Genomic DNA, 13914 nt, shown 5'->3' on the forward strand with positions numbered 1-13914 from the left:
GTGTTTTTTTTAATACAAGGGAAATAATTCCCTGTAGACTGAGTTACCCCTTTCCTCCACTTGTTGTTACTAAAAAAAAAATGTAGTTTGGTTCTATTCTCCATTTATCTACTTAAACAATAAATTAGAGACATGCATGCACAGAAGTAAAACAATCCTTCAATAAATCACTGTTAAAGTCATCTCTAGAACAGATGAACAGTTCTTCAGTTTGCTGCACGTGAGGCTGCCAATAATTATCAACGGGGTAGAACACAGTGCAAGCTTTTCTAAATATTTTTTTTTTTGCCTTGAAGTCACCATCTATCACTCCTCAGACACATAAAATTTAATCTGTATTTGGCAGAAAATGAAACAATGTCAGGAAAAAGGAGAGGGAATTGAGCAAGTGAATATCTATCCTATAATGGAGTCATGGTCTGTCCAGGAAATATTTCAACAGTCCTTGCTATTCCAAAAGGGTCCTCTGGCCTTGCCCAGTCAAAAATACTTTTTTCTTCTGGAATTAAGAATGCAAAAAGGAATTCCGCAGCAAGATATTTACCCAGTACTGCATATGGTTGATTATCTCAGTTTCATGCAGTCCTAAAGAGCTTCAGAGCCAGTGTCCTACATGGATTTGGGAGACTCCTACCACTGCAGGACTGCAAAATCAGATTTTCAAAGAGGACAATTGGATGTGTGAACCAATTTGTGAGCTTTTGGCTTCTTCTGTGGCCTTGATAATCTTCCCACTCAAATACACAAACACCAAATACACAATCCAGTGGTCAAAACCCAGATATGGCAACGAGACATTCTGGAATCTGTTCCTGCTTTAATGTTTTATACATTATTTGACCATGCATAAACAATTTACTGCCTGTAAACTATTTTGTCTGTCTGTAAATTCAGAAATATGATGCTACAGACTCCACAAAAGCTGCTCTGAAAGAACACAACTGCTTTTATTTGGTGGTACAGAATTAATGAACTACCCACATACAGAAGCCATTTCACAGGTCTCTGTCCAGTGGTAATTTATGATCATATGTTAACATTGATCATTTTCATATGATCATTTTCTTCTCCTCTTCTAGAGGAGAAATAAAAAGGAGTCCTTACAATCAGATGGCAACTTCCTTACCACCAGAGCCATAGCATATGAATTTTCCTGAAATCCCCTTTGACAGGGGCAAGCTGGACTTAAAAAATCACAGAATTATTGAGGCAAAGAAGCATAATTACTGCCCTTAATTAATTCCCCCTGAAGGATAATTATTTAACACAGCTCGTTTCTTTGTCTGTACTTTGAATTGCAGCAAAATAAGCATATGAAATTAAACACATACATTCTTTAGGTGATGTCCAGGCAAAGGAAAACTGAGAATGGTTTGGACCATAAGTTTGATAATGAGCAGAGGGAAGAAAAAAATAAAAGAAAAGCTTTTTTAGGGAGGAGTATTGCTTAGTTTATTCCACCAAACCTATTGTTTATCAATAGGATAACATTGCTTTTACTCTTATCATATGGGACACAGCTCCTGGTTTGTATGGGAAAAACATTTAGGGTTATTCAGTGCTTTATCAGTGGACTTTGCTGATTTGGTATTCAAACTTCTTTTGAAACTAACAATACATTTCCATTAGTATTTATTTGATGTGTCTTATAGCACAAGCAGTGAAGTAGAAATAATTTTGACAAAAGACATTTAGAACAATAAGTGTCCAAAAGACTCCAAATTTCCAAATTTAGAACCCTAAATGTCCAAAGTTAATTCTCACTGCTTCCTTCTTCTCTTCAGTTCTCACCATGTTATCTCCAATTTTCCCTTTATTTGCAATTAAGGAAAACTTCACTCTCACTACTGTTTGAAATTTTTACTACTTTTCCTCATGTCTTGTTTCATGTTAAATAAAAATAAAGCAGCTCATAAGCAACATTACCTAAAAAAGTCTGAAAATCTAAAGAGGTAACTGTGGTATTTCTCTCTTACAGTATGTCTTTTTTTCTGCCTGCAGATACAAAATGTTTTACTTGTTTTTCAAGGGCTAAGCAGCCATAAATGTGATAGCATAACTGAGAACAAACAGGACTCATTCTCACCTTGTTATCTCTGCATGAGTTTCAATATTGGATGGGATTTATGATGTGCTGTGATTTCTCCCTCACAAGGCTGTTGCAGGAGAAGCCCATAAGGCCAGAACTGTGATTTTCACTTGCATGGAGGGCAGTGTTTATTATTCAAATGGAAAATCTCAATTCAACACATGTGTTCTACTAGGTCTATAATTATTTTTTTAAAAAAGTGAAACCAGGATAATTCTTTAAAGTGGGTGCAGAGTGGCAAATGTTGCTCTTGCTGGCTTGTCTGTGCTTTTGCAGAGCAAGGTGATAGTAAAGATGGTTCATTCAAACTCCTTTGAGAACAACTAATCAGCCACAAATCATCTTTAGTGCTCTGTCTTCCCAAGGAAAGTGGAAGGGATCCAATTAAGAGTGGGGGGAGGTTCTGCTGAGATTTCTTTAATAACTTTATAGTAGAAGGAAGCAGCATATGGAGTCAGAGTGTAATGCCAAAGAAGAAAAATAGCAGAAAAGAAGAAAATGTGATTTCTGGAAGATTTTGGAAAACACATCAAAACACTGCCTTCAGGAGCTTATTTTGTGGGTTAGGAAATGTGGGCAGGCTCGGGACAGGAGCCTGCCTCAGGAAAGAGAGGATTAACCTAATGTTCAAGGAACAGGGGTCAGTTCAGCTGTAACTTTTCCCTGGTCTCCAGTGCTCAGGCCAGTGGTGATCAGCTGCAGGAAATAAGGAAATAAATGCTCCATTGCCACATGGTGCTTCAATGGCTTCACTGACATGTTCCTGATGAGGATAAAAGGATCTGGACCATCTCCTTGCCCCCAGCCTGCATGAGCCACAATCAGGTAGGGATAGATCAGTGGGAGGCAAGCAAGGATGAGAAGTGGGAGGGTATGAATATTTCAATCGAAATTCTAAAAAATAAAATAAATTTTTCAATATTCATAAATATTTCAATTTAAATTTAAATAAGCATTTGAATTATCTGGGTTATCTGTTTTATCACCCATACTGAACCCAGCATTTAAACCAGTTGTAAAGCAAGGGGCAAACCATATAACCTCTGCCTCAGTTTTTATCTCTGTAAGGTAAGGATAAAATTATTTTCTTAAGCATCCTTTTCTCAGAAAATTAACTTTCAAATGTGTTGTTAAAAAACATAGCAAAACAAACAGCCTACCAGTAAACCTAGACTGCACAGATTTATTATCTGTCTAAAGAATTTGATGGGTAAAATTGAAAAAAACCCCTCAGCCTAACAAATAATAGTGTTATTAATGGGGCTTCTCAAAGTATATTTTCTTGGCAATATAGGCATGCCAATAAAGGTTAATTAAAATGGCAGACAATTGTGATCAGATTAAATGGGGTGTGTACTAATCTCCTGCACTTGCACGAGAACCTAAAAAGCATATGACTTGGGGATGACAACTGAAAGCACAGTATTTTTAGCTGGATTCAATAGAATTTTCTTACACTCAATTAATTTCTGCATAATAAGGAGATGAAACATTTGCTTTTCTTCCCATCATCTCTATAGGAGGAGTGAGGTATAATAGCAATATTTCTGGTAGGAAAATATGCCTGTGAAAATCTGAGAGTATTTCAGGAAGGAGAAATGCACCTATGGAAGAAGCAGGATTTTTTCTCATTTTATTTCTAGTGACAGGAGCTGAGGGAATGGCCTGAAGTTGTGTCCAGGGGAGGTTTAGGTTGGAAGTTAGGGAAAACGTTTTTCCCCCAGGGGGATTGGGCACAGCCCCGATGCGGCATCCAAATTTTCTAATGAAATCCATTCACCCAGGATTTTTCTCCTGGGAAGCTGAAAAGCCTCAGAGAAAAGGAAAACAATTCTTATCTCATTTGCTTCTCCTGTGTTGTGCTCATGTGGAATGTGTTTGGAGATTGTTCACCCACAGATTCCATTGGACTCTGCTGTGAGTTGTTTTCACTCTTTGGCCAATCAGGCCAAGCTGTGTCAGGACTCTGGAGAGACTCAGGAGTTTTCCTTATTGTCTTTTTAGCATTCTGTAAGTATCCTTTCTGTATTCTTTAATAGAATATAGTATAATAAAGTAATGAATTAGCCTTCTGAGAACATGTAGTCAGATTCATCATTCCTCCCTGCCACGGGGGTCACTGCAAATACAACACCCCAAGGCTGCCAGAGCTCCAGGAGCATTTGGACAGCACTCAGGAATGGGATGGGATTGTTGGGGTGTCTGTGCAGGGCCAGGAGCTGGACTGGATGATCCTTGTAAGTCCCTTCCAGCTCAGGGTATTCCATGATCCCATATATAACATTATTGGAAACTCCCCTGGAGTTGAGAACAATTTCCAACAGCAGAAGGCACAGGAAGGTTCCTTCGCCCTTTGCCATCGCTGTAGCTTAACCACTAATATCATTCTGTTTAGGGCATCACTCAGACATTTGGATGACACCACACATTTTGGGGGTGAAGGGCTCTATGTGGCACCTTTCACTGAACAACTTCTGGTGAGGCTTTTGTCACCTGCAGTTATCTCTTTTGGAAAGGAATTGCTCAGGCCCTAAGGAGAGTGAAGGCAGGTGCAGAATGAAAGCTTAGATCCACAGGTCGGTGTGAAAGGCTGGTCCTGGTCACTCATAAAACAAACAAACCAAAGACATAAAAGAAAATCTTTCTGCCCACATCCTTGACCCAGAGGGTACAAACACCTCTGGAGAAGAGGAAAAAGTATATTTTTAAAATTTTTTCTTACCAGATGATTCTCTTTGAAAATTTTTTATAATGACCCACTGAGAGAAGCACATTGTTGTTATGAATGTAAAATTATAACTTTTAACGTCTGAGGCTCAAAATACTGTAATTCCATGAACAAGGACCCAAACCCAGGGCTTTTCTTCATAATCCAACTGTCTTGATAATCAATAATGAGCAGGCTGCAGACAGATTCAGAGTCCCCATCTCCACCTGTTTGCAAAAGTGTATCTGAATGGCACAAAATAGATGTCCCTGTCCATATCATGGGGTTAAAACAAGATGATATTTAAGGTCATTTTTAACCCAAACTTCTCTATGATTTTATGAGTCTATGGAAATTACTTGAAGGGAAATTATTGAGATGAGAACTTAGAGCTTGTTGTTATTACTTTTTTTTTTTTTGTTAGGTTAATTTGGTTTTGTTTTAATTTTCCATTTACTGTAGTGGTTTCCAGAAGCAAAGTACTGATATCTCAAAATACCTGTGAAACTGCAGGGCTGGAAATGCAAATGAGCTACCATGAAAATTGTCGTTTGCTCACATTAAGTTAACACATAGTAAAGATGTAGTAGTATTACCATAAACACAGTTTGGTTTAATTTATGGACTTCTTTACATGCACACTCCTGTATCCCTGAGGGCCATAAAACAAAACCTGAAGAGAAAATAGAAAATGAATAAAATATATCTTGTCTTCATTTGTGTCAAAATCACAATAAAAGGAGGAAATATAATCAACTTAGATGTTGCTTTCTTTTTATTTATAAAGCTTACTGTTTCACTCTGTTTTAATTACCATCATAGGGATATTAAAGTGTGGAAGCACAGAAAAGGCTGCATCCCACCTTGGCAGCCAGATTGGTATCTAGTTCTACATGGAGGACACTTAATTTAAAACTAGTTCTATAAATAATTTCTCAAGTCTCTGTGTTTTGGGGCCTTGCTCCTTTTTTTTTTTTTTTTTTTTTTGTCAAGTGCATTTCCTTCTAATCTTATGATTCTTAGTGGGCAATTTTTTGAGCTGGATGAAAGGAATTGAATATTTCACATACAAAGCTGTGTAAGGCCAACCAGTGTTGTTTCTAGATGAATGGTATATCGAGCTATGTCTTCCCCAGGGCAGAGGAGAATATGTTAAACTAGATACAATTGCTGAAAAACAATAACATAAGCTTTTTATCCCAAAAATGGATGCCAAACAGGAAAATGGAGAGGGAATATCAGAACGCACCCAAAACAATGCCAATATTTTTGTTTTATCACTGCAGCACGTCTAAACCTTTCAGATTTTTTTTCTTTAGATCAGAGAAACAAACAGACTAAAGCCTTTTCATATTGGAATTTCTCTTTGTAAAACTCTCTGAAGGGCCATACAGATCTTGTTATGGTTTGAATGAATGGCCATAGCTGGGTGCATTGCAATCTGCTCATGGGTTGGGAGTTTATTGCTGTGTTCCTGTGCAACAAAAAACAATACACCTCATCTTAAGAAATTCCCTCTAAAGAAACAGCACAGTGAGACCTTCTGCTACACACCCTGCTTTGTGATCAGGGCAGAGCTGCACTGTTTCGATTAAAGAATTTTAAGAAAAGTTTAAAAAGCCCTTTGCTGCTTTTAATTAACAGAGCAACCTTTGTTGTTTGCAAGGGTTGTGGTGGAAAAACTTTTATCATTGGTTAGCACTGCTTGGCTGGATTAATTATAGATACATTAATAATATATAGTGCAATTTTATATTGCTTAATGATTTTGATCTTTCATGGTATAAACCTATTGAGGTTATTAAAGCTGGGGTGTTTTTTCTATTTTTGTTCATTGGGTTATCTTTAAATTATTATAGGTAAATTAATTGCAAATGAAAGGAGGGGATAAAAGCAGAGAGAAGGGTAACAAATAAGTTATGGAACTCCTTGTTTTAGAGCAATTCACCATAACGTTCAGCAGGTAAAAACACAGAAATATAGGGATCCTTTTTTAATAGGATAGATTTTTTTTTCTTTTATTTGCAATCCTGTTGTGTAAAAAATAATGCTAATTATATGACAATAGAACAGAGCCCTGGCATTATTTTTTCAGGCACTGTTCAAATTCCGTACATATAGAGTAGCTGACATTTGAAGCAAGTAGAATGTCCTCCATCTACAAAAGCCCTCCTTCCTCTAAGAACTTAATAAAAATGAACCTTCAAAACCAAAGTTGAGGCCTTCTTCAAGCAAACCCCTCTCTCAACTTGCTGGCCACAGTACAAGTGGATTTCTGGGCTGCTCATGCCCAATTCTCCATCTACCCACATCCCCAACTCCTTCTCCACAGGGCTGCTCCCAATCCCTTCATCATCCAATCCATCTGGACACCTGGAGCTGCCTCGGTGCAGGTGCAGGACCTTGTTTTTGGGCTGGCTGAATTTCAGGGTGTTCACCCTCTCCACCCCTCCAGCCCGTCCATGTCCCTTTGGATGGCAGCAATTCCCTCTGCAGAACACAGCCTGGTGCCACCACAAGCTGGCTGCAATTAGCTCTCACTGGCCCTGTCATTAATGAAGATATTGGACAGATCTGGTCTCAGGAATGACCCTCAGAGTCTCCATTTGCCACTTGTAGCAGCCACTGACTGCAGTTCCTTGGGTGTCACCATCCAGCCCACTCCTTATCCATCAGTCCATCCCTCAAACCTGGATCTTTCCAGTTTAGCACCAAGGATGTTGTGTGAAACCATGTCAAAGGTCTTGGAAGTAGCTCAGAGTTTCAAATAAACACCCTGGGACATTTAGGATTAAGGATTAAATTAGGGATTAGGGAATCAGATGGGTTTGGATACATACCTGAATTAAGAACACCTGTAGTTGCTTTAGTGCACAAATCTTGCACAGCTTTCCCAGCATTAATGATATCATCCTTGCCCAGGGCTGATGTATATTTTCTTATCTTTATCTTACAAATAGGGACAGCCTGTGGTTTTGAATTAAACCCAGTTATCCTCAACTGATTTCAAAAGAGAAGAATGAGAAACTGAGCTTGAAGAATCAAAGTTACAAAAGACCTCTAGGCTGGGGGATTTTTGTCTGTTTATAGCCTGCCATTTTTGAAGTGTCTGTCCTCAGTTGTTGGTAATAAAACACTTTTAGAAAGTCTCATTTAAAGGATTTGCCTACAGGAAGAAGGCCAGATTGTAGTAAAGGGGGAAATGAGACCAGTTCTCTCAGGAGCTTCCTGTGCTCTCAGCCAGAATAGAATCCCTTTTATGGTTTCTTTTTTTTTTCTGCCTCACCAAGTCAGACCTTCTGTGTGACCCTAGAAAAATGCCCATGGAGAGGTGATCAAAGAACAACAGCATGTGGGGTTTTTTAATTCCACGTCTGCATGCTGATTTCAAAACAACTTGAAATATGTTTCAACAGAATCTGTTTGATGGGAGAACTGAGCAGCCAACAATGGATGGAGAATATTTATCATGAGGCTGATGAGGAGAGTTTTTTTTTTTTTTGTTTCCACAGGGGAAACTTTAATCTCTAAAACTGAAGATAAAGGAGAGGGAGATGTTATTGATGGAGATTGCAAATCTGCCTTTAATTGATTGAATGTTCTCCGTGATTTTGCAGATATGATTTTTACTAGCCCTAAGAGACACTGAAAACTAAAATATTTGTCTAATACTTAAATATAGCACTTGGCTGCGTTTATTTAATGCTGTCTAAATGAAGATTTCAGACTGTCTGTACTTTAAGCCTCACCGTTCTCCACCATTATGGAGCCAGTAAATCAAATACCTTTAGATCTCTAACTTTACCTCAAACCTTGAGCATTAATTTGTGAATTGGTGGAATAATTCTGTGGTTTATATGAAATTTTCACCTTCTTTTTGTCTTCTCTCTGTTCAGTGCGTATTGCCCAGGATGATGGATTAGTTTTAAATATCAAATATCACCATCTATCATGATGCTCCTGAGAAGTGGCTGGGGTCAGGTGCCCCCCACGTGTTTCTGACAAGGTCTTGGCTTCACTCTTGGAGAGTGTGGTTTAACTGCTGTTTAATGGATCCCAGTGAGAAATCTAACAGGGGAACATGTTGCTTGCAGTAGTTAGTTTGGTTACTCACGCTGGCATCAAACACCTCAACACCTTTCCCTGCTGTGGTGCCTCCTGTGAGAATGAACATTGGTGGCACAAGACAGGTTCATCCCTGATGGTGCAGGAACCTCTCACACAGAAAAGAATCCTGTGATATTTTTAAATAGTTTCGCAACTCTGTCTTGCCAAATTTTAGCTTACCTTCAAATTTTTGTTTAGCTTTTTTTTTTTTTTAAAGTTTGTTCTGCTTTGCTTTGTTATTTTATTCATTTTTCTTCATTTAGAAAGTTATCTCATTTATTTCTATTTAAATAATCCTTTTTTTCCTTGTTTTTTTTTTCCATGACCTGTTTTCCTTTTATTTCATAAAGCCACACACTGAAGTAAATTTTCTGTAAAAATTCACGTACTTTATAAAATAATATGTACCTTAAGAGAAGAGGCTCCAAATGTAAATATGTATGTACTTTACAAAATACTATTTCCCTTAAGAGATGTTCTTGACTGTTGATTGAAAATAGAAAATAATAATGAATAATAGGAAGGAGAAAATAAAAGGCGTGAGTGTAAGTAGAAGGGGTAAAAGTTTGCCAAGATGGCCATTAATATTACTCAAGAGTAGAGAAAGAATTTTTTTTCTTTTTCATGACAATTAGTGGTAAATTTATCCCTTCTGCACTGAGAAGGGATAATTCGCTCAATGCAGAAGGGATAATTTTACTAAAATTAGAAGTATTTTAGCTAATACTACTAGTATTTAGTAGCATTAGCATGATAGTAGTAGTTTGCCATGAATAACTAAATTTTTTTAAAAGTGCAGCAGTCAAGATTAACTTATCTCTATCCTGGATATTTGGCCTAGAATAGACAGGTCTGATATAAAGAAGTTTTGAAATGCAATTTTCATAGCCCATGACATTATTATGCAAAATAGTTCAGTTTCTTTTCTTCTTTTTGCTCTTTATTTATGTAAATATATGTTGACATATATATATATATATATATACATTATATAAAGATGAAATAAGTACACTTACATCTATATATCATATATTTATGTATTATATATTTATATATTATATTTTATATTATGTAAATTGGTTATGTAATCAATTTACATTTTGAAAAAATAGAATATATGTCAGTCTGAAACACTTTTCTTAAACTATGTTCCACAGAAACTTCCATTTTCTTTTGAAACATTCTCTTCTTAAAAGAATTGCAAAGACTTGTAATATAAGCCTTTTTACCAACTTTATCTGAAAGAAATGACCTAACTTCATAAAAATGAGAAGAACACACAGGCAGGATGCAAATGTGCACAAAAAATAATGAGGAAATTTTCCTTGTGTGCACAGACCTATTAATGAGCAGTGAGAAAGAAAAAAAAATCTGGTTGTAAACCAAATTATCTTGCATTCCCAACGATCTGATCACATGGAATAGAAAAGCACATGCCTCTCCTGGAGGAAAAAGTATTGTAATATTTTTATTAGAAGCCCAGCGATATTTCTGGCTGGCTGAAGGGGTTACACAAGGTGGCAGCTTGGGGTGGGATTAATCAGGACCCAGATGCCAATGGCCTGACCATGCTGCCACAGGATGCCGAATCACAGAGACACCGGGCAGACAGGGAGGTGTTCAAGTGTTTTTTCATTTAAGGCATGTGTTCAGTAAAGACAGTCAGTGAGGACACAGATCTTAACTGTCCACTGAAGATTTGGACACTTCTCTTTTTTTGGATTTTTTTTTTTTTTGGCCATCCCTTGTGAAAACTGTCTTATCTGGTCTTTCTCCCATTTTCATGCCAGCAAGACTTCCTTGTGCATGGGTCAGCAGAGAAGGGGAGAAGAGATTTTCAGCACTGTTCATTTTGGAGGGCTTAGGGAGATGATAGCAGTTGTTCATGCAGACATATCAAATCCATCTCATCCTCATTGGGTATTAATGGCATTTTGCCTATTACAAAATACAATTATCTCATCTTTTGTCACAAAGCACCTCAGTGCGACTCTGACAAGTGAAACCTTCCTGAGTGTTTGTTTATCAATCACTAAAAATGTAAATATTTGAAGAGTGCTGGGGATTTGCTTTAATCAGCCTCTTTGTTCCCTACTCTTGTTCTTATGTTTGGCTACAATACATATGACAATCCTATCCAAATTCTTCTTCTTAGCTATAGGAATTTTTTATTCTGGTTTTATTCTGACACAACTTAAGAATGTCAGACCTAAATTCCTGGGATCTAAATTCCTGGAGCATGGTTGCAGCCAGTAAATGCATTCTGTTAGCAACACAGTTTTCCTCTCCTAGGTACACTCAGAGTGCCTCTGACAGGGATTTGTTCTCTTGATATTTTAAGATGAAAAGTTCATGACTGCCAGTACCTGTTCTGTATGCAGAGAAGCCAGATGGAGCCATGAATCACTCTAAATATTTCTTTTGAGGTTAGCATAAGTGAATTGCTTTTCAGGTGGAATCCATCAGGTCCCCAAAATGTGTTCTTGTCTACAAATTTGTCCTGCTGCATTATATTGCTCTTCTTCAAAATGTTAAATGTCTTGATTTGCATTTGCAGGAGTTGATGGAGCCCTTGTTCTTACTTCCATGCATAAGGATTGCATTTTATCCCTTTTTTTTCACTGTAATTTTTAGTTAATGTTTCTTTCAGAGCCACTGTTATATTGGCATAATTTTCAAGTCATTTTACAAATATATATTTTTCTATTGTCACTGTGAATTTTGATTAAAATGTTGGCTTTATTTTCTTCTCTTCTCATTTATTTGTTTGCTCACCTTCTGAAATCCCCAGATGCATCTTCAGATGGAGATTGAATGAAATTCTGTCTTCATTTAGAAAATTATTCAATGCAATAGCTGTGTTAGATTGTTTTTTCCAGGAAAAAGAAAGAAAAAAAATAAAGAAACTCTCATTTTTACTAAATCATGCTCTAAGCAAAATTTTCAGCAGTTCTATTACACTGATCTGTGAGGGAGATTTCAGAATAAAGTCCTCATTTTCAGTAAAAGACCAAAACCTGTGATGACTAAAATCCTAATTCCCTACACTTAGGGGTGAAGGGAATTCAGGACCATGAGCAGTGGGATCTTGTTCCAGTGGAAGGTGTCCCTGCAATGGCAGGGAAGCTGGAACTGGGTGGTCTGCAGATCCCCTCAAACCCAAACCATTCCGTGATTTTTGTGTTTCTATGACAACCTGGCACCATTTTGTGTTTCTGTGACAAACCCGAACTCGGAATCATTTTGCAGAGATGACCAAGGTGGCTCATCCTGACTTAGATATGGTAACAATATAATCACATTCAGGTGATGCCAAACACATCTCTGGTTTGGGACAAGCCTTGAGTGTTGCCAACATTTGTGATTCACCCCTGAATGAATTCTGAATGCAAAAGTCAGTGTTAAAACTGGCAACTCACCCCAAAACTCCATCTCTTACCTGTTACCTCTCTGTCCCACCTTACCTTACTCCACCTTTCCTTCCCTTCAGTGAGACTGGAAAGCAAGAGGGAAGATAAATTATCTTCATTGGCTTATACATCTAAGATACAGGGCTTTAAATAAAAATTATGGTGGATGTAGAAGTGATGGATTGGAGCATGTTGTTTGCATTGTATTTGGAAATGAAAATGTAGGAAGGAGGGAATTTCAATAGCAAAGTGGAAATGGTTGTCATCAGGATTAATGTTAAATGATCATTCATGTCTGCCTTATCTCACACTAAGTTTTCTCCAGTAGAATTTTAATAGTGTAGACTTGATTGTGCATTATGGTGATAAGATCCTGCCAATGTTTATTTGAGCTGGTTAATTTACAGGAGCTAATTTAAAAGGTAGCTCTTGTGTTAGGGAATCTGTCCTGTTGGATTGATAACCCAGCTTTTAGGATATTATTTCCATGGAAGCAGATCTTCGTCTTTTCTCTCCATCTATGCCCTTCTAATTATTTAAGTGTGAAGGGAATTTCTTTCATTTTTAGACACAAACATGCTCACCACATGATTTATAAGGCTGTCTCTGAAGTGAACTGATTATTTAGGCTTGTAACTGTTTCTATAGAATTTTGTGGTATGTTAAGTTTGTGCCCAGGGATAAATATAAACTCTATCTCATTTAATCCCAGCTTAGAGAGAAATTTTTCTTCTGAAAACATTTTTATGTATTTACTCACAAGTTTTATCAACAAATGTAACCATTTAGCATACAACTCGTGTGTGCTTATAACACTTCACAGGCACTTTTCTCACCACTGAAATTGAGCCACCGATGCTGAATGTGGCAGCTCTTTAACAATTCTCATCTGTGCAATGTGAGAGTTTAAACAGAAAATGGCCTTACTACTTTCCCAGCTTTAATGCATATTCAAACATTTTCTGTCAGCTGTCATTTAGTTCCCTCAATTCCTTTTGTGTGTGTGCACTGGCTGCCATTTGTGTTGTCACTCTGAACTGAATCCCAGGATCTTGAAAGATTTTTCTTCTCTACTGGCCTTCCTAAAATACTCAGCACTCTAGGCTTTAGAGAAATTTCAGCTAATCCATTGAAAAATATGACTGGCAAAATTAAATTCTCTGCCTGGTTCTTGCAGCCAACCCTCATCTCTTCCCCAGCCACAGTAAAAGATGTAAAAGAGATTTAACAGCAAAGGATTTCAAATTCTCACATCTTTTCTGCTCACTTTCTGCACACATCCAGACAATCAAGTTTTACTGGCACAAATGTTCGCAGCAAATGAAAATCAAATCCTCATAAGAGCATCTCTAGAAGGTGAGATTTAAATCTGAAAGGCATCCTGTGGGAAGCTCTTCTGTGTTCACCCATTCAAAGAGCAGGAAGATGGAAAACATGGCATATTTTCTAAATGAAAGTGATAAGCAACACATGCTGAATCTCAAATATTTGCACTCAGTCCCCGGGGAGAAATACTGGGAGATGACAATGGTGAAATGAATTCACACAGCATCCAATCTAATATTCATTAAAATGAATGAAAAGACAGTTTGAAATTGGAC

The sequence above is a fragment of the Melospiza melodia genome, chromosome 5, assembly GCF_035770615.1.
Source record: "Melospiza melodia melodia isolate bMelMel2 chromosome 5, bMelMel2.pri, whole genome shotgun sequence".
NCBI classification, from domain to species: Eukaryota; Metazoa; Chordata; class Aves; order Passeriformes; family Passerellidae; genus Melospiza; species Melospiza melodia.